The sequence below is a fragment of the Ovis aries genome, chromosome 6 (assembly GCF_016772045.2).
Source record: "Ovis aries strain OAR_USU_Benz2616 breed Rambouillet chromosome 6, ARS-UI_Ramb_v3.0, whole genome shotgun sequence".
NCBI classification, from domain to species: Eukaryota; Metazoa; Chordata; class Mammalia; order Artiodactyla; family Bovidae; genus Ovis; species Ovis aries.
The window spans coordinates 40044826-40068139 of record NC_056059.1 but is presented as its reverse complement, the minus strand read 5'-3'; positions in this window follow the sequence as shown (position 1 = coordinate 40068139).

Sequence of the window (23314 nt, the reverse complement as noted above, 5' to 3'; positions counted from 1 at the left end):
ACAGGACAAAAGCAATTTAAAATTTGTATCATCAGAATTCAGAAGTAGAGGAGAAAGAGAGTGGAACTGAAAAAGTATTTAATAAATATTGACTTAAAATTTCCCATATTTAGTGAAAGATATAAGCCTGCAGATCCAAGTGCTTGGGCACACTCCAAATATGATAAGTCCAAACAAATCCACACCAAGATATATCATAATTGAATATCTGAAAACAGTCTTAAAAACAAGTAATGATAAATAACATGTCATCTATAGTTTGATAAAACTGAACAAACCATTTGTGATTAAAGTTCTTAATCACACCAGAAAAGAGGGAAACATTTTCAGTCTCATAAAGGTCTATACAAAACCTATTGTTACCATCATACAGAATAAAAAGTAGATAAAAATATAATTTTACTTTTGTCCTTGAAGAAACACTATTTTTAATGCTAAATTCTTACAGATATAAATATATATTGAATAATATTTTTGATGTTCTGCCTATATTTTTTTCTTTAGATTACTAGCAATTTTATATCTTGCTGTGTTTCTTCCAGTGTAAAAATATCCAACTAAATAAACAGAAGCAGATGGGCTCTAATGTCCTTTGAGGCTAAGCAATATGCCTGGCATCCTGCCTGATGTTACATATAATGTAGTTTAATACTTATAAATACTGTATTAGTTTCTTATTGCAACTATAACAAAGAACCACAATATTAGTGGTTTAAAATGATCAAAATTTATTCTATTACTTTGCTGGAGATCAGAGATGCAAAGTTTTACAGTGTTGAAGTCATGGTTCCAGGAGAGCTGGTTCCTATTCGAAGTTCTGGTGAGAGAATCAATGTCCTTGTCTTTTCCAGCTTCTAAGATGCTGCTGCTGCTGCTGCTGCTGCTGCTGCTGCTGCTAAGTCGCTTCAGTCATGTCCGACTCTGAGACCCCAGAGACGGCAGCCCACCAGGCTCCCCCGTCCCTGGGATTCTCCAGGCAAGAACACTGGAGTGGGTTGCCATTTCCTTCTCAAATGCAGGAAAGTGAAAAGTGAAAGTGAAGTCGCTCAGTCGTGTCTGTCCAGTGACCCCATGGACTGCAGCTTACCAGGCTCCTCCATCCATGGGATTTTCCAGGCAGGAGTACTGGAGTGGGGTGCTTCTAAGATGATATATATATATATATATATATCACTTGGGACCCTCTTTGCATCCCTCCAACCTCTTGCTTCTTTCATCACATTTCCTTCCACTGACTATGTCTTCTTGACTCGGTTTTATAATTTCTGTTGTGATTACATTGGGCCCACTTGGATATTTTATTTAATCTAACCCCCCATCTCCTGATCCTTAAATTCATCACATCTGCAATGTTTTTTCTTTTTTTGTCATATAAAGAAAGTAATTTATAGGATCTTGGATTTAGAATGTGAATGTCTTTGAAAGGCCATTATCTTACCTACTATCCATTCAGTTCAGTTCAGTCGCTCAATCGTGTTCAACTCTTTGCGACCCCATGAATCAGAGCACACCAGGCCTCCCTGTCCATCACCAACTCCCAGAGTTCACTCAAACTCATGTCCATTGAGTTGGTGATGCCATCCAGCCATCTCATCCTCTATCGTTCCCTTCTCAGCATCAGCATCAGAGGTGGCCTAAGTATTGGAGTTTCAGCTTTAGCATCAGTCCCTCCAATGAACACCCAGGACTGATCTCCTTTAGGATGGACTGGTTGGATCTCCTTGCAGTCCAAGGGACCCTCAAGAGTCTTCTCCAACAACCACAGTTCAAAAGCATCAATTCTTCAGCACTCAGCTTTCTTTATAGTCCAACACTCACATCCATACATGACTAATGGAAAAAGCATAGCCTTGACTAGATGGACTTTTGTTGGCAAAGTAATATCTCTGCTTTTTAATATGCTGTCTAGGTTGGTCATAACTTTCCTTCCAAGGAGTAAGTGTCTTTTAATTTCATGGCTGCAGTCACCATCTGCAGTGATTTTGGAGCCCCCTCAAAAATAAAGTCTGACACTGTTTCCATTGCTTTCCATCTATCTGCCATGAAGTTATGGGACCAGATGCCATGATCTTCGTTTTCTGAATGTTGAGCTTTAAGCCAATTTTTTCACTCTCCTCTTTCACTTTTATCAGGAGGCTTTTTAGTTCCTCTTCACTTTCTGCCATAAGGGTGGTATCATCTGCATATCTGAAGTTATTGATATTTCTCCTGGCAATCTTGATTTGAGCTTGTGCTTCTTCCAGCCTGGTGTTTCTCATGATGTACTCTGCATATAAGTTAAATAAGCAGGGTGACAATATACAGCCTTGATGTACTCCTTTTCCTATTTGGAACCAGTCTGTTGTTCCATGTCCAGTTCTAACTGTTGCTTCCTGACCTGCATATAGGTTTCTCAAGTTCAGGTGGTCTGGTATTCCCATCTCTTTCAGAATTTTCCACAGTTTATTGTGGTGCACACAGTCAAAGGCTTTGGCATAGTCATTAAAGCAGAAATAGATGTTTTTCTGGAACTCTCTTGCTTTGTCCATGATCCAGTGGATGTTGGCAATTTGATCGCTGGTTCCTGTGCCTTTTCTAAAACCAGCTTGAACATCTGGAAGTTCATGGTTCACATATTGTTGAATCCTGGCTTGGAGAATTTTAAGCATTACTTTACTAGCGTGTGAGATGTGTGCAAAGTAGTGAGAAGCAGGGCAAAGTGTACTAGAGTTTTGCCAAAAGAATGCGCTGGTCATAGCAAACACCCTCTTCCAACAACACAAGAGAAGACTCTAAACATGGACATCACCAGATGGTCAACACCAAAATCAGATTGATTATATTATTTGCAGCCAAAGACAGAGAAGCTCTACACAGTCAGCAAAAACAAGACCAGGAGCTGACTGTGGCTCAGATCATGAACTCCTTATTGCCGAATTCAGACTTAAATTGAAGAAAGTGGGGAAAACCACTAGACCATTCAGGTATGACCTAAATCAAATCCCTTATGATTATACAGTGGAAGTGAGAAATAGATTTAAGGGACTAGATCTGATAGACAGAGTGCCTGATGAACTATGGAATGAGGTTCGTGACATTGTACAGGAGACAGGGATCAAGACCATCCCCATGGAAAAGAAATGCAAAAAAGCAAAATGGCTGTCTGGGGAGTCCTTACTGATAGCTGTGAAAAGAAGAGAAGCAAAAAGCAAAGGAGAAAAGGAAAGATATAAGCATCTGAATGCAGAGTTCCAAAGAATAGCAAAGAGAGATAAGAAAGCCTTCCTCAGTGATCAATGCAAAGAAATAGAGGACAACAACAGAATGGAAAGACTAGAGGTCTCTTCAAGAAAATTAGAGATACCAAGGGAACATTTCATGCAAAGATGGGCTCGATAAAGGACAGAAATGGTATGGACCTAACAGAAGCAGAAGATATTAAGAAGAGGTGGCAAGAATACACAGAAGAACTGTACAAAAAAGATCTTCATGATCCAGATAATCACAATGGTGTGATCACTCACTTATAGCCAGACATCCTGGAATGTGAAAGTGGGCCGTAGAAAGCATCACTACAAACAAAGCTAGTGGATGTGATGGAATTCCAGTTGAGCTATTTCAAATCCTGGAAGATGTGCTGTGAAAGTGCTGCACTCAATATGCCAGCAAATTTGGAAAACTCAGCAGTGGCCACAGGACTGGAAAAGGTCAGTTTTCATTCCAGTTCCAAAGAAAGGCAATGCCAAAGAGTGCTCAAACTACTGCACAATTGCACTTATCTCACACTTACTTACTATAACCACCCGCATTAGTTAAGTGGTTGTGTTAGAGATTACCTATTGTCCCCCAATATTCATTTTTGCTTTCTTCCTTAGTGATAAAAGTTTTAGATGGTCACAAGACAACCCTGGTAAAAAGTTATCTATCCAAACTTCTCTGGCATTTAGGTGTGGTCATGTGACTTCCACTGAACGATAAATGTGGGAGCAGATGTGAAGATAACACCAACAGTCAAAAGTCTCTCGGAAGCAGTGCAGAGTATTTCATGCCTCTGTCCCCCTGCTATGGCAGCCAGTGAAACTTCAGCCTGCACTTCTGTATGAAAATTATACCTGCCAGGATTCCTACCAACAATCTAATTGCAATGAATATCAAGAATGAGCCTTTGAGGTTGTTAAATATTAGACAATAATATTGTCCTCCATGACTGTGTATATTAAAGTACACATTTGTAGTTGTTTCACTGTTTACTCACTAAGTCATGTCTGATTCTCTGTGACCCCTTGGACTGTAGCATGCAGGCTCCTCTGTCCTCTACCATCTCCTGGAGTTTGCTCAAATTCATGTTTGTTGAGTTGGTGATGCTGTTTAACCATCTCATCCTCTGCCACTCACTTCTCCTTTTGCTGATGCTCCTTTTGCTTCTTCTTTTCCTGATGCTCCTTTCTCAGCATCAGGGTGTTTTCCAATGAGTTGGCTCTTTGCATCAGGCAGTGCTGTAAGTATTGGCTACTTGTGCAGCAGCATTGCTAGAATAGCTTACTAATAACCAAAGTTTCAAATGGCAGGGAACTGCTGTCCTCGTGTCAAGGATATGGGTGCACAAACCAATCTAAGCTAATAGGACCCTGAGAAATGAGAAAGCTGTAAGGAAGCTTTCCTGGGAAAGGTTTTCCTATCTAGTAAAATATGGTCATTTGCCATTTTCCCTTTATACTTTTGCTGTTATCAAATGAGGATGTGGTACTTGGAATTAGAGGTAGTCAGGTTGTAACCATGATGGGAAGGAAGCTAAACATGTAATTGAAAATTTGTTCAAAAGCTCTGACATAATTGGGATGCTGAATAAATCTTGTTAAATATCTAATTATGAATGCCTTCATGTAGAAAAATATTGTTTTGACTGCTTTAAATGGGCTTTCAGTTCAGTTCAGTCACTCAGTCGTGTCCGACTCTTTGCAACCCCATGAAATCGCAGCACGCCAGGCCGCCGTGTCCATCACCAACTCCCAGAGTTCACTCAGATTCACGTTCATCGAGTCAGTGATGCCATCCAGCCATCTCATCCTCTGTCATCCCCTTCTCCTCCTGCCCCCAATCCCTCCCAGCATCAGAGTCTTTTCCAATGAGTCAACTCTTCGCATGAGGTGGCCAAAGTTTCAGCTTTAGCATCATTCCTTCCAAAGAAATCCCAAGGCTGATCTCCTTAGAATGGACTGGTTGGATCTCCTTGCAGTCCAAGGGACTCTCAAGAGTCTTCTCCAACACCACAGTTCAAAATCATCAATTCTTCGGCGCTCAGCTTTCTTCACAGTCCAACTCTCACATCCATACATGACTACTGGAAAAACCATGCTATTTAAAATTGAAAGCATATGTTATTTGACATATAGAGACTTGTCACCAAATCTAAAATTTCAGGAACCAAATAAATTTAGATGTATATATATTTTATAAGCCCCTTATTAACCATCTTTTGTTATTCTCTTCCAAAACTAAGGGAATAGACTGCTTCCCACAACACTTAGTCTCTTAACTACACAGATTCACTGTCCAAACCCATGAATTATTTGATAATGTTTGGGAGATGTATATATATATATGGCAAAATATAAACATATATACATACACACAACATCAAAGTATAGTTAAGGTTTATTTAGCATTCACTGTAAGTATAAATGTTAACTTTAAAACAGGCAGTTAGTAGATCAACTGGATATTTTATTCATATACATGTGAACATAAATATGACATTTTGTACATTTTATAGTTGAAGTTTTGCTGTAAAATAACTTTACAAGAAATGCTTGTTATTTTTTCTCCTTAGATCAATAGAAGTCTACACACAAGTATCGGTGGGGTAAAGGTAGGGGAAAGAGAAACAGAATAAATCTTCATGTCTCATTTTAGATTTTTAAAAATTTAACTTATCTGTACTCTTCTACGATACTTTTATATAATTTGTCACTTCAGTTTAGAAATATTTAAAAATATTTTAGAAATATTAAATATTTCAGAAGCATATTAAAAAGCTGCAGAAAGACAAAGACAGAAATGAAACTTCAGGTTCTACATTAGAATAGAACAGAATAGATTACAGTTTTTCCCCAAACACGTCTTTGTAATAATACTTTGTGAGCAGACAATGCCAGTTCCAGTTCCAGGGTTACTCGGTTTGTTTAAGAGCTGCAGGTCCAACATGACCTCCTCCTTCCCTGGAAACAAATACACCCAGAGAACAGTGTGAAATGTTACAGACCAGGGGTGCAGTCTGACATTCACAGCCTGATAGATTTGTCTTAATCATGACCAAGAGATTACCCAGTTTAGATTGTAGTAGAACAGTATGCAACCTTTCCTGGGTTAGGCACACATACAAACTTCCCCTCAGATGCTTGGTGCACTGAGATCCTATGTGCAGTCACTAAATATTGCCAGTTGAAGCTGGTAACAATTTCTAATATTTTTGTCTATTTGTTTAGAGTTTTATTCCATTTCCCTGATCACTTACTTCATTTCTGGTAGCTACTGCACTCTGAGATACCACTTCACTGCTTTACTGCCCAAGAGGCAGCATGTTCAATCTCTATTTCTAGTACACTGAAAGTTGCAAACGTTGCTTAGCTAAAATAAAAATCTTTTGAAAACCTGACTCAATCTAGGAAGGATATCCAAATGGGCTTTATGAATGACCTCATTCACAGCTTAGTAATACACAAAATGAGAGCTTCCTTTAATTATATGGGAAGGGAAAATAAGCTATCACAGAGAAAGATATACAGACCTGAGGAAAGAAATATAACTCTTCAAAGATAATTGAAAAATAGGCTTAATGATTGCTATCAAAAGGTAAAATCAGAGAAAAAAAGTGTGTTTGGAATTCACATGTTGCATTAACATTATGTAATTTAAATGTTATATTATTTTTGAAAATGTTTCCTCCTTTTAAAATACTGATCTATGTTGGAATTAAGCTATGTACTATATTTTTGCAGCATTAAATCTACTCATACTGATGTTGTTCAGTCCCTTAATCGTGTCTGACTCTTTGTGACCCTGTGGACTGAAGCATACCAGGGTTCCCTGTCCTTCACTATCTCCTAGAGTTTGTTCAAATTCATGTCCATTGAGTCAGCGATGCTATCGAACCATCTCATCCTCTGCCACTCGCTTTTCCTTTTGCCCTCAATCTTTCCCAGCATCAGGGTCTCTTCCAATGACTCAGCTCTTTGCATGAGGTGGCCAAAGTACTCGAGCTTCAGCTTCAGTATGCCTTTTTTCATCTCTATGGCAGATTCCAAACATTTATAATTTTCCTTTCCTTCCTGGATGCAAAAGTAAACTACAATTTCCAGCCTCTCCTGCCATTGGACTAGTGGGGCCATTGGATTAACTTTTGGATAATGGTTATATGAACCATTTCTAGAACTGGTCTATAAGAATCTTTCTCCTGTGATCCTCCTGCTTTTCCCCTGACTGGTAACTGGGTGTGAAGGATCAAGTAGAGGCCTTCATGGCTCTAGAGAATGTCAGTCTGCATGAAACACAGAAAAACCACAAGGAAGGCTTCCCACCATCCAGGAATATCTGCACTAAGTTTGACATAGACAAGAAATATATTTTTATTATATTAGGACAATAAGACTTTGATATTTGTTTGCCATAGAAGCTAATATTACTTTCTGTGATGAAAATAATATTTTAGAGGAAGCTTTCTAGCCTTGTATACAAACTCAGCACACAGGGAAAACTTGTATTTGAAAAGAAAGCCTATCAATGAGACATAGGCAGAATTCTAAAATGTGAATTTAATGTGCATCAAATTTATAATGATATAGGAAAATTCCAGACAGAGACTATAATGCTACCCATGCAGTTACTTCACAAAGTTTTCAGGTTAAATATTGGAGCTGCTTGTAGAGCTGATGTTTTTTCTATATGACTCCCATTTAAGTTTTGTCCTGCCACTGCACAGAAGCACCTGCTTGAACTCTTCAGTCAAAACAACTTCCCAGATGATTCTAGCTTTAGTTGATACTACAAATGGTCTTTGAAGGAAACATAAAATACCAAAAGTCTTTATGATACAGTCAGTTGACGATTTAAACCACAAACATTGATTTTAAGTACAGGTAACAGCCAGCATTAAAAAGAAATAACTATTTTATTAGGGTAAAAATTATCATGGCTTCTTTTGCTTGCTATGAGAGAAGGTGACAGAGGATGGATGAACATAAATCAACTTATTGGGCTATGTCTATAGTTTAGCTTAATTTTTAAAGAATTCATTGTCCTCGTATGACAGAGATGTTTTCTGGATAATGATAGTCAAGAGCATAAAGTGCAGGTATCAATTATCTATTGCTGTGTCACGAGTTACCAATATTTACCAACTTACACAACATACATCCATTATTTTATAACTTTTGTTGGTCAGAAGTTGGGTAACAGCTTAACTGGCTTGTCTGCTTCATAATCTTTCTCAAGGTTGTAATCAAGCTGTCAAACAAGGCTGGCATCTTATCTAAAGGCACAACCAAGGAAGGATCAACTTCTTTACTTAGTTACATGATGGTTGGCAGAATCCAGTTCATTGTTTGTGAACAGACTTCAGGCCTCGGTATTTTTTTTTTTTTTTTGGTAATTGACCAGAGCCTATGGTACATTTTTTGTCACACTGGCTCTCCAATATGACAAATTGGTTCATCTAAGCTGTGGTGTATGTGGGGTGGGATAGCGGGTTACTAGCAAGGCAGGAGTTACACCTTATCTAACCTAATCATGAACTTGACATCCCATTTCTATTGCTGCTTTCTACTCTTTAGAATCAAGTCCATTCTGTTACCTTTGCTGTATTCTATTCTCTAGACAAAAGGTACCAACTTAAAGCGGAAGATGTTATATGTATATTTTAGCTTGCGGTCATTCTGTTTAAGTCTATTAGCATATAAACTTAACTTTTATGGACTTTCACTGATATTTAACTTTCTGAGCCCCTACCATGTTATTCTTATTTGTTTTCTTCTTCTGGGGGTTCTGCATTGTCTTTTCTACTGTTGATTGTAGGGGTGGACGGCACTTACTTGGGTCGCCTGCTGTTGCTGAGTGACCCGCTGGTGGGGACGTAACAGATGTTGACGGTTCGTCCTAAGCTGGCTGCTTGGAGGGTAGGAAGACAAAGAGTTTTGCCATTGCCGCTAACATATCAGCTTCTCTGACATCCAGATTACGGACCTGGGACTTGTCAGTTCCAGGGGTTAGCAACTGCAAAGGATCAAACTCCCAGCTAGCCTGGGTTGAAGAGTGGTGGCTGGGGATCCTCACTAGATGAGGCTTCACATTCCCTGATCTCTTTGCTGGAGAGAACAGTCTTGTCTTGTGTATTTTGTACACTGCCAGTTGGTGGTTATGGGCTGCAAGCCTCTCTGGCACCCAGTACAAGGGTTTATGGCATATAAAATGAAAGCCCAAGGATATTCCCTTATCATTCCTCAAGTTTTGTGATATCTAGAAAATTTGCCTCTTTTTTTTTTTCTATTTTTCAAATCTCTTTAAGATCTTGATTAACATTTAATATCATTAGTTATAATTTACAGAGTATTTAGTTGTATTTAGGGAGACAGAGTAAGAGAAAATAAATCTATACAACCTTGTTCTAGAATCCACCATTATTCATAAGTCTCTCAGTGCACAACTAAGCAAGGTTGCGGAAACCTGTTGTTCTTGTAAATGTTCTCTAACAGAGTTCAGCCGCTGATAAAAATACATGCATTGAAGAGTCTTTCATTTTTGTACAAATGATTTCACTTTATAACATGACTTGAACAGAAATCATACCAAGGTGCCTATTGTTATTATCAGAATTTTACTGCTGAAGGATGTCCAGGAATAACTCTCAATGACAAAAATATTACATGAAAAGGGTTGGAAGTGGAGTTTTAGTCCTGTCATTCCAAATTGTGACTTCTGTCAGCTAATCCAGTCAAGGGAAAATATGTTTTATAGTGATTCAAAAGAATTTATTACCTTCTTAAATTAATTATAAAATATTCTAAGAGGTAATATTGTCTGAGATCAGTCTTAACAAGGATAGAATGTGGACAGGAGTAAATCTGAGGCATTCAGGAAAGAATAATGGACATTGGTAAATGCATGAGGTTGTAAAGATATGGGAGTTTTTTTTTTTTTTAAGAACTGAATATAATGCATTTTATTTGAAACACATAGTAAATAGAGTAATATTGTGAGTAATTGCAAACTTGGAGATTTATAGAAGGCTTCAAGTGTTGTTCTAGAAAATGTGTTCCTAATTTATGAGGCAGTGAAGAATCTTGAATAAATTTAGTAGGGCATATTTGTCATTGCATTCATGCCTTTTTGAGAAACATCTGAATATGGACTATAAGACCACAATAGTTGTGACAATAGTGGTTTACATAGTAGAAGGAGATGAAATAAAATTTAATCTGTTAAGCTGGTAACAAATCAGGTACTCAATGCATAATGGTTGAAAGTACTCTGTGTGCTGTGCACTGGCATGACTTTGCACTGCATGACTGTGAGACATAGGGGTGAATATGAGAGGCACAGATACTATCTTTAATGAACTTGTAGTCTAAAGAAGATAGGACAAATATGAAGAAAATTATGAGAGTATCATTTATTATAGGATAGATAGAATACTATGTCAATATAATTTTTAAAATTAATTTGGAGTTGATATTAGATTTTTCCAGTAAATAGTGCCTAACTTAAGTTACCATGTATCTTGGCTTTCCCAGGACCATTTCTATTCATGTCTGTTTCCTGGCATAATTATTACTAGTATGTCCTTCCACTCTCAAAAACTCTCAGTTTGAACAAAAAATTATCTGATAACCCTTTGTCTATGCAAAAACAGGGATGAGTTGCAGTTATGTAGATAAATGGCTGAGGGCAGTGAATGTTTTACTTGCAGAAAAAGGGCATACATGTAGACCTAGAGACAGATGACACTATAGCACGTTCAAAAAATACTAGTGGAAAATTTCCTGGTGGTCCACTGGTTACGACTCAACACTTTTACTGCTGAGCATCAGAATTCAATCCCTGATCAGGGAACTAAGAATCCACAAACCCTGAAATGCAGCCAAAGGGAAAAACTTACCAATAATAAGTAAGTATTGTTGCTTGAAAAATCAGTGTGATTGGAAACAAAAGATGAACTGGGGCTCCAGACATGGAAACTGCACAAGCTTTCCTAAGGACTCTATACTTAACACTGAATACCATGGGAAGTCTTTGAAAGACAGTAGGAGGTGATTAGATTCGACTATAGAAATGCCACTCTGGTTAGCCTATGAATAATGGATTTCGGGGATTTGAGTGGGATGAAAGTGTGACTATGGTAAAAAAAAAGAAAAAAAGAAAAACAGATAAAACTTTTCAGAGTGATAGTGATGACAGAAGACAGGAGGTTAATCCAGGATACTGACAGTGAGAATGGACAAATAAAGAAGCAGACAGTATTTCATAATTGAAATTTGTAGAAGTCAGTGAATTGTTGCAATTTTGGGAGAAGGGAGTGGAAATAATGAAGGATGGAAATAATGAAGAAAGGAAACATAGATTACTTTTTCAATAGAATTTTTTCTGTGACATATAGAAGAAATGAATGTGGATTAAAGGCATAGCAGAGGTGAAGTGATTTCCTAATGAATGCATGAAATGATAGCATATTCATAGTCAGAGAAGAACCTTTGGAAAAAAAAAGTTTCAAAGGAAAATTAATTGATGGAGAAATTTCCACAGATTGGGATAAAAAATATATATAGTATTTATAATCCAATAAAGAAAGAGGACAGTTTTTATGTCAGTGATTAAAAGGTATAAAACTGGGCTGGCAAAGATATATAGATTTTTTCCAAGTGAACAGGGTAAAAAAAGAATGGAAGAAAAGAGTGAGTAACATTTTATTGAATTTCCCTATGAGACAGGTTTGGTACTGAATTTTATCCTAAGTAATTCTCATAAGAACCCTTGTAATTATAAGTCTACTCAGGTTATATACCATAATTTTTTTTAAAGGCAAATTTTAGCAACTTAATTAAATAAAACTTTACTGTATGCTCACATCAAGATAAAATATAGTCATTCAAAGGCCATTGAGATTCATTTTCCTTGACTAGCCACTGGGTCCTTGGAATTCTCCACCAGAAGTCATATGGCTGATAGACCAGGAAAAAAGTGTTTGCGTAGGACTGAACTTAAAATTTCAGGGGTCAGGCTTGAAAATAGCATGAACTATTTCTAACTACAGTCAAGTTACCTCTGACTCACTGTAAAAGCTTGACAAAGAGCCTTAATGAATTCCAAGAAATAAAATAAAACAGGGCTTGGTGAACTTCTAGCATTAACCATGAGATTGTAAATTTCATTATCTCCATTTTGCCTAAAGGGTAACAGATTTAGACAGTACTTAAGCAACTTGCGTGGACTTCCCAGATGGTGTTAGTGGTAAAGAATACATCTGCCAATGCTGGAGTTACACGGTGTGGGTTTGATCCCTGAGTCAAGAAGAAACCCTGGAGTAGGAAATGGCAACCTATTCCAGTATTCTTGCCTGGAAAAGTCCGTGGATAGAAGAGCCTGGTGGGCTACAGTCCATGGGACCTCAAAGAATCAGACACAGCTGAGCCACTGAGCACACAAACACACAAAAGTAACTTGCTCAAAGCAATACAGCTTAGAAAGCTGGATCTAGTCAAGTCTGGTGTTGGTTTTTACAGTAAATTAGAAAGTCATCTTGTGCATCAAATGACAATGAATGCCAGGAATAGAGAAGGAAGGTTCAGAGTCTTTTAGGGAGACAAGAATACATAATGTCAGAACAAACTCATTACAAAGGATCTAAAGCTAGAAACAGGTGTCCATCTTGGACCCAATTACCCCAGCTTTGCAGACCCTTTTCAAATAACTCAGTGGACTAAGTCCATTCATTCATTACTCAAATAATATAATTAGACGCATGTTACCTCAGATGTTATTCCAGATGTTTAGTGCAAACAGCAGTGCATCTGCCCTCGTGGAGCTTATATTTTGCTTTCTAGAAACAGAACAGTATAACTACAGATGTTGATTCTGTTTAATTTATGCCAACAATGAAATAATATATTGAGAGAGTATGGAGTAACACAAAATCAAACCAAAAAAAAAAAACTCTAAAAAATAGTACAAAAATAAAGGCTGCTCAGGTGATTTGTATAAAAGCAAAACAAAATGAAGTAAAACAAAACACTGATGGAAGTTTCTATTCCAGGAAGAGGACTTCTACTTGAGCTGGATTATATAAAACGTCTTAGCTAAGATGCCTTAATATAAGTTTGTAAATAAAAGAGTGAAGGATAATTACCTTCCCAAGTCATTATATGATTATTAGAAAAGCAGAGAATAAATGCAGAAAAAGGCAAAAGAAAATTACAGACACAAGTACAAAAATAAATTATTTTCTAAAAGGAACTATTTCAAAGTACAATAAGTAGAAGTAAAATAAGAGTAATAGAAGAGAGACTAAATAGGAGGAGAAAGATGCTGCTTAGATGGTACCTTAGATACATACCTTAGTGAAAGCTACTCTGATTAAAGTAGATTTTAAAATGTGTCCTGAAAGAGGGGCCAAGCCTGAAATAAGCCAGGAATAAACTTCCTAGGTATAAAGAACAAAACTTTAGGAGTCTGAAGCAGGGTGTTTTTATATGAGCAGAAAATATGCTTCTATAGCTAATACATACTACTATAATGAGTAGGAGGAAAGGGAGGGGCAAGTATATATAATTTCTATCAAGTTATGATAGACTGTTCAGTTTTAATAATAAGGGGCTATAGTCATTTAAAAGAAAAGCATGTTATCTCATGAGTGTCAAATGAGTGAATATTTTATTTTATTTTTTGAAAGGAAATAAAAAATTCCTTTTGCCCTTTGCCTAGTCTATCCCCAGAACTTTGTTTTCCTACTGGAATTTCATCATAAAATCAATTCACTTTGGAAGTTTCCAGTCATTGGTACTAGTCTTAAATGTATCATATCTTGCCAGCTTTTGAGGGGCAAGAAATTTCTTCTTCAGCGAGGCAACTAACAAATGTGGAAGAAGGGAAAACAGTATGTTCCTTGAAGTAACTCAGCCTAGGGTTAGCTTGGACTGAACCACTTCCTGCCCACGTGACCTCAAGAAATTTACTTAACTTCTCTTATCTCAGTTGGCTCATCTCTAAAAAGAAGAAAATAATACCTAACTTCCAGAGTTGTGAATGAATTAAACAAAATAGCATTAGATCTTCCCTGTAACTCAGATGGTAAAGAATCTGCCTGCAATGCAGGAGACCTGGGTTTGATCCCTGGGTCAGGAAGATCCTCTGGAGAAGGGACTGGCAATCCACTCCAGTATTATTGCCTGGAGAATCCCACGGATAGAGGAGCCTGACAGGCTACAGTTCTTGGGGTCGCAAAGAGTCGGACACGACTAGGTGACTAACCCACTCACCCACCCAGTGCGATGATATTAGAAAGTTGGACCTTTGGTGGATAATTAGGTCATTAGGATAGAACACTCATAAATGGGATTAGTGCCTTTATCAGAGAGACCCAGAGAGCTCTTTGACTCTTCTACCAACTTAGAACACCAGGAAATGATGGCCACTTGTGAACGAGGAACCAAGCTCTCATTAGACACCAAATCTGTCAGCATCTTAATCTTGTACTATCCACTCTCTAGAATTACGATAAATAAATATATATTGTTTAAGCCATCCAGTCTAAGGCATTTTCTATTGAAACAACTTAAAATGAAGAAGGCAGTTAAATTATATAGTAAACTACTATAACTTCCCAAACTTAAAAAAAAAAAGCATAAAGCAAACATTGAATGCTCAAGAAGAATTCCAAGAAAGAAGAAAAAATTCTCTCTTCCTCACTTCAGACGTTAAAGAAGGTAACAACATAGTTGACTTCTGAAATCTCATCACAGCCAGATGGTTCTTTGTGTCATCTGGAAATTCAGTTAAATAAGGAAATCTGAACTCATTATTTTAGTCAAAGTTCTCCAGAGAAACAGAACTGATAGAGTGTGTGTGTGTGTGTGTGTGTGTGTGTGTGTGTATGCATGTGTAGATAGAGAGAGAAAAAGAGAAAGATTTATTATAAAGAATTGCCTTGTGTGATCATGGCTGTTGGCAAGTCCAATGAGCCGGGTGGGCTTGCAGGCTGGAGACCCAGAAGAAGTAATGCTGTAATTCCAGTATGAAGACCGTCAGCTACAGAATGAGCCAATAATGTAGATGAATAATGTAGATGAAGTCTGAAAGCTGTCTGATGGAAAATTCTTTCTTGCTCAGGAGAGGCCAATATTTTTGTTCTATGTTGTTCTATTTGGTTCGGGTGTTTTCAATTCACTGGATAAGGCCCACACATATTATGAAGTCAACCTACTTTAGTAAAAATCTACCTAATGAAATGCTAATCTCATCCAAAATACTGTCATAGAAACACCCAGAATATATTTGACCAGACATCTGGGCAACCCATGGTCTACCCAAGTTGACACATAAAATTAACCATCACACCCATGTATTTGTGTATGTTTCTATGACCATGTTTCAGCCAAACAGGATCATCTGTAGGATCCGGTGGAAATGTCTAAAAACAGCACTGGTAAAAATTTAATTTTTAAAAAGTTAAGATTAGCTTTATGAGTCCCTTATCTCAATTTGAAAAGGATTTGAAATAGCCTAAAAAATATTATATAATGTTGCAAGCGGAAGAAATATGGAAATACTTAACTGGGTAAAATGTTAAGTCACACTTAATCAGCATTTGTTTCTTTTATTCATACCTCAACTTTTACTAAGATTGAAAACCAATAAAATATAGGAAAATATTATAAATTAGGTAAAAATGAAAGGGAAAAAGTAAATAAATAAGAGAAATAACATGAAATTGAGGCAGAAATGAGGAAAACATATACCAAAAAAACAAAGAGCACAAAACCAAATAGTTAATGGGAAGCAGGCAGATGATGTAAGTGAGTGAAGTGGGCCAATAGAAGGTAACGTGGATACTGGACACTTTGCTCAATTACTCCCCTTTAAAAGGGACTCATTCTAGCCAAAAGTGGCTAGATTATGGACCTACTTTTGTCAAAATTGTGTGTGTGTATTCCCTGTGTATGTGTTTGTGAAATTTCTGATAGTCTGAACAGAGTTTACATGAAATCACACATTTATGGAACAAATAAAATCGCTCTGGGAACCAAGCCTTACTTCCTGTGTCCTTGCTCTAATCCCTCATAGTAGTCTTTGAGTTATATCTAAACTTTCTTGCAACTAGTATATACAAGGAATCTTAATTGGTTTTAGAAATCAAAGTATCTTATTAAATAAAATGAAACAGTTCTTAAGGAGAAAAATGACTAAGATTAGAAGGAAATTCATCTGCAGGTGCATAAAAATAAGTTTTTGTAATGCCACTCAATCTTCCTTACTGTAGACATAATAATTAACCCCTTGGTTCACCTCCAATGATAGTTATGAAGGTATCTGCTCAACATCACTAATTATTAGAGAAATTAAAATCAAAACTGCTATGAGCTATCACCTCACACCATTCAGAATGGCCATTATCAAAAAATCTTTATGCAGTAAATGCTGGAGAGGGTTGAGAGGAAAGGGAACCCTCTTATAATCTTGGTGGGAATGTAAATTGTAAGAGCCAGGATGGAGAACAGTTTGTAAGGTCCTTAAAAAACTAAAAATAGAGCTATCATATGACCTAGCAATCCCGCTCTTGGTCATATATCCAGAAAAAACTATAATTCAAAAAGATAACTGCACCTCTATGTTCATAGCAACATTATTTAGCCAAAACATGGAGGAAAACCTAAGAATTCATTGACATAGGAATGAATAAGGATTTTGTGTTACATGTATATAATGGGATGTTACTCAGCCAGAAAACAAAATAATGCCATTTGCAGCACCATGGATGGATATAGATATTGTCATCCTGAGTGAAGTAGTGAAGTCAGACAAAGAAAGACAAATATCATATGATATCGTTCATATGTGTAATCTATAAAGAGGTGGTTCTAAAACAAAAAAGGGTACCAATGAACTTACTGACAAAACAGAAAGAGTTATAGATGTGGAAAACAAACTTATTGTTACCAGGGGGTAAGAGGAGAGGAGTAAATTGGGAGGTTGGGATTAATGTTACATACTACTGTATACAACAAAGTGGACAGCTAATAAGGACTTGTATAACAGAACTCTACTCAACACCCTATAATGACCTATATGGGAAAAAGAGTCTAAAATTGGGTAGATATATGTATAAATATAACATATATTCATATGATTTACTTTGCTGTACATCTGAAATTAATACAACTTTGTAAATCAGCTCTAATCCAGTAAAAATTTTAAAAAAGTAATTTTGAATGTAGAGAGCAGACATTATTGATGTTGAAAGAAAAAAAATCCTTTCAATTCATGAAACAAAATGGAAAATTTTAATTTTTCCAAACTTTAAAAACACAGGGAGGATTCTTAATTTCTTATTTAGATACAACAGTTGTACATATCTTCCTAAAAGTCAGTCAGTTCAGTTCAGTTCAGTTGCTCAGTTGTGTTCAACTCTTTGTGACACCATGAACCACAGCACATCAGGCCTCCCTGTCCATCACCAACTCCCAAAGTCCACCTAAACCCATGTCCATCGAGTCAGTGATGCCATCCAACCATCTCATCCCTTCTCCTCCTGCCCTTAATCTTTCCCAGAATCAGGGTCTTTTCCAGTGAGTCAGCTCTTCATATCAGGTGGCCAAAGTATTGGAGTTTCAGCTTCAACATCAGTCCTTCCAATGAATACCCAGGACTGATCTCCTTTAGGATGGACTGGTTGGATCTCCTTGCAGTCCAAGGGACTCTCAAGAGTCTTCTCCAACACCACAGTTCAAAAGCATCAATTTTTCGGTGCTCAGCTTTCTTTATAGTCCAACTCTCACATCCATACATGACCACTGGAAAAACCATAGCCTTGACTAGACGGACATTTGTTGGCAAAGTAATGTCTCTGCTTTTTAATATGCTGTCTAGGTTGGTATTAACTTTCCTTCCAAGGAGTAAGCGTCTTTTAATTTCATGGCTGCAGTCTCCATCTGCAGTGATTTTGGAGCCCAGAAAAATAAAGTCTGACACTGTTTCCACTGTTTCCCCATCTATTTCCCATGAAATGATGGGACCAGATGCCATGATCTTCGTTTTCTGAATGTTGAGCTTTAAGCCAACTTTTTCACTCTCCTCTTTCACTTTCATCTAGAGGTTCTTTAGTTCTTCTTCACTTTCTGCCATAGGAGTGGTGTCATCTGCATATCAGAGGTTATTGATATTTCTCCCAGCAATCTTGATTCCAGCTTGTGCTTCCTCTAGCCCGGCGTTTCTCATGATGTACTCTGCATATAAGTTAAATAAGCCAGGTGACAATATACAGCCTTGATGTACACCTTTTCCTATTTGGAACCATCTGTTGTTCCATGTCCAGTTCTAACCGTTGCTTCCTGCCCTGCATACAGGTTTCTCAAGAGGCAGGTCAGGTGGTCTGTGATGCCCATCTCTCTCAGAATCTTCCACAGTTTATTGTGATCCACACAGATAATAATCACCATGGTGTGATCACTCACCTAGAGCCAGACATCCTGGAGTGCGAAATCAAGTGGGCCTTAGGAAGCATCACTACAAGCAAAGCTAGTGGAGGTGAAGGAATTCCAGTTGAGCTGTTTCAAATCTTGAAAGATGATGCTGTGAAAGTGCTTCACACAATATGCCAGCAAATATGGAAAACTCAGCAGTAGCCACAGGACTGGAAAAGTTGTTTTCATTCCAATCCCAAAGAAAGGCAGTGCCAAAGAATGCTCAAACTACCACACAATTGCACTCATCTCACACGCTAATAAAGTAATGCTCAAAATCCTCCAAGCCAAGCTTCAGCAATATGTGAACTGTGAACTTCCAGATGTTCCAGCTGGTTTTAGAAAAGGTAGAGGAACCAGAGATCAAATTGCCAACATGCGCTGGATCATCAAAAAAGCAAGAGAGTTCCAGAAAAACTATTTCTGCTTAATTGATTATGCCAAAGCCTTTGTGTGGATCACAATAAAAGTCAATAAAAGTACTGAATTCTTCAAACATACAGAACTGTGTATATTCTTTTTCATTCATTGCTGAAAGTACTTATTACATTTATAAAATGGTGTAATATGTCTCTCAGAGTTCTTTTGTCAGTTTTCAGCATGTAAGTGGCTGTCTAAAATTCATAAAAGTATATAGCTCTATACATTACAAGATACCATAGATTTAATGAATGCTACTAAACCTGTAATCACTTCTAATATTTTGCGTCATTCAATTTCCAGACTGTAGGACTGTAAGACTTTTGTTCATAATTTCATATTAACTGCTTAAATTTTCTTTATATATGCACCAAATTTAGCTTATATTGTAGCTACATAAATATTTAACTTAAGGAACTCCTTAAGTCTTCAATATTTCTGATCTATTTGTCCCTAAATTTTTTTTTTCACACATATTCTAAAGCATAAGTTCCCAGGAAGGAATAAATAAGTACAGATTGCAGATAGAAAGCATTTTAAAGAATTAGAGAATTATTTTCAAAATATTTTTGTAGGTTTACAATAAAATTTGCCAACTTTTCCACTTGGAATGTAGTTTAAAGAAGATAGGCTTAAATTCTTTCTATTATTAGACATTTTTCTAAATAACTGATCATTTACTTAGAAGTAGAATGAAATCAACCTTGTTAACTCTCTATATTCCTCGTAAATCTAAATACTTAGAGGGAAAAATTTGCTTTTATGTGTGTTTGAATTTCTAGAAACCCTCATGGTTATGACACATAGTAAGCAATTAATATATATTAAATGATTAATTTATCTACATATGTGTATGGTTGAAGCACAAAATGTTATTCTTTAAGATAAAATTGTGCTCAGCCTACTTTTGATGGTTATATGTGTGTATATGTAAATTTATGTGTGTCCTTTTATTTTTTAATTCCTAATACCAGGTTGTTTTTCCTTGCCTTTGGTTAACATTTCTATGCTTTACTTGCAACATATTATATTTTTGAAATATGAATTAAATATATAGTCTGTTCACTTTTACATCTGTGCTTTTAAAAATTCTTTCCCTAGATACTTTTGTGTAAATAAAATGGCCTTACCATTTTGTTTCCTTGTTAGATTTTTGTCAGAGGGAAAATTAATTGAAATACAAAATGGGAAAGCTAAGGAAAACAACTGAGCTACTTTGAGTCCCTCAGGTTTTTCCATTTGGACCTAAGTTATTTCCGTTGATGAATATAAGCCACTTACTGCGGTTGGAGCTATGGTGGTGAATATCTTAAAGAATTTTTCAAGAACCGCAAACATTTTATAAATTGTGAATCCCAGGAAAGAGTGAGACAAATTTCCTCTCTCCTCCTTCTTCTCCAAGGAGTCAAACTGAAGAAACAAAACTTTGTATAAGCAAAACCAAAAATATTTGTTTATGCTACTTGTAGTTGAAGTAACCACGAGTATTGGATATATATTTAAAAGAAAGCTTTAGAAGCAGGTATTAAATATGAATAAGAATACAAGGCTTTAGATCAAAGACACTGATGTTAGAAAAGAGGGAAAGAGGCCAGGTATTTTACTCCAGTAGATAAAAATTGGATAAGATGGGTTTAATTGTGCCTTTAAAAGACTTATTTTGTGGAACAAAGCTGCCAATAGGTTATGAAGAGACAGATGCTAAAAGATTTCTCTCGCTATACTTCCCTTTGGTCAACAAACTGTGAAAAAGCAATGATGCTACTTGGGAAGGTCTTTGTGGAAAAAAGAGAGGTCATCTACACAATGAACCTAACAGCACTTTGTACCTAAAATACAGGAACATTCAATTAATATCTTCTTTCATTATCCTTCTCCTGAAGTCATAGAGGGCTCTGGATAAAATTTAGATGTTAATTTTGAAAGCTAACATTTAAAACTTTCCATTTTCCCCTCTTAAAGTGGAGGGACTCAAAGCACAATCTTTCCATAATAAGGGCTGACCATGAGTCTCTAGTTGCCTGGACAGTTCCAGTTTATGAGGTATAATTATTAATAGCATTGACTTCAATTCTCAAAATTATCTTAATTAGGATAATAAGTTATATAGTAATCTATCAACAATGAATATTTAATTGGAGATTTGAGTGTGACTAGTAAGAAAGTTCTGGAAACAAGATAAGGCTTTGGCAGTGCTGAATTGTAAGAAGCTTCATTATGAGGTTATTTGAGCAGCACTAGAAAATTGAAAGGTCAATGAGAGAGATGAGAAGGTATAGAAAGTAGAGAAAGTTCCTCTCACATTTAAGGATGCTGAGAACAAAAACAGTAAATCAATTAACCTAAATCATGTTGATAGGTAAGTGTAGATACAGAATAACAAATTTTCTTTAGTAAAGGCATTATTATAAAAATTACAGTAAAATAAGTTAATTGGTTTTATTTTTTTAATAAATTTTTTAAAGTTCAAAATATATACCTTTTATTTTGGGAATATAAAAAGTATACAAATAACAAATAAGTTGTTTGTTTTTTAGAAGGTTTTGCCAGAAAAAATCTAGTATGATGTTAAAGATAAGGACTCTATATCTCTTAAAAACAATAACAACAACACAAAGCACCACCTTAAGAAGTTTGAGATATGCAAAAAAGCACCCAGGACCTCATTTGCTCTGCTTTGTTTCGAAAGCTAACAGCAACTTAGATTTGATTAGAAGTTGACAACTGGGGAGACAGGAGGTGGAGAGAGAGAACATCAGCAACATGGTGGGATGCCCAGTGAGAGGGAAAGAGGCAGCTAGTGGGGGATTTCCCATGGCAGGGACTCTGAAGAACAGAAATGTTTAGCTTTAAAATATAAATTTTTGTCTTTATGATGTATTTTTTTAGTTTATCTCAACATTTCACTAAAAGTTCTGTATTCCCTATAGCCTTGTGTCAGTGGAACTGTGGGAAAGTAAGTGATCTGAAAGAGACAGGAAGTGATACCTTACTATCATCTGACATTTGGGATTGGAGGTGATACACCACAGGGAAGAGAAAGGTAATCTCAGGAACATCTCAGAGTTCTGGAGAAGGACCCCAAAACCAGGGGAAGCTGGCCAGAGAACAGGCTAATTCAGAGTTGGACATGAGCCAGACCCTATTTATCTTAAATATATTAGAGAAAGGTAACTCTCAGGGTTCAAATTCCAGCTCACTGCTTAGTAGCTATATGATCCTTGACAAGTTATATAATCTCCAAAGCCTGTTTGCTAATATATAACTCTAGGATAATGAGAGCACTACTGCATAGGCCTGCTGGGAAGATTACATGATATGATTGACTTTAAGACACACAGCTCTGTGCCTAGCAAGTAGCAAGTGGCTCTATAGAAGATAGCTGACAGTTAGATTTAGTTTTAGTATATCATTTTGCATTCAGTGTATTATTTTGTATCTACTTAATATTATAATTAGATTCTCCCATATCATAATAAGATTCTCCCATATCACTGAATATTTTTTAAAAACAATGTTTAATAAATGTGCCAAAGCATGCAAGCATTTTAAGATTCTTCATACATGAACAACTTTCTTTGTGGGAAAAGAATGTCAAACATCATGATTATGACTTTTATTGTAAGCAAAAAGTATTGCAAAATGTCTTAAACCATACGATGGGTATGTGCTCAGTTGCTCAGTTGTTTGCAATCCCATGGACTGTAGCCCACTAGGGTCCTCTGTCCATGGAATTTTCCAGACAAGAATACTGGAGTGGGTTGTCATTTCCTACTCTAGAGGATCTTCCCAATCCAAGTATCGGGGGAGTGTGTAATTTCCTTGGTTCTGTCTCACCACAGCAAAAATTTGAAGTGATGGATGAACCCAGTGTTATAGTTCAGTTTTATTTGGCAAGCAAAGGAAAATACATCCTCGAGGCATGAGGGCAAGCTGACCCAAAAGACGCGAAGAGAAGAGAGACCCCAGCTCAATTTTGGCTCCTCTTTTTATGTTTTTCTCCTCCCCCTGAGCCTGCCCTATGTAAACTGGGCTAGCAGGAGGGCTGTTTTTTTTTTTTTTTTTTTTTTTTTACCTGAGGTTCTCACTCCAGTCCTCAGACCTTCCTTTGTTCTATTTTCATGGGCTTTTCCCTTCTTTGTTTTTTATCCACCGCCATTCTGGACTCCTTTTTCCTATTCTAACTACCTAAT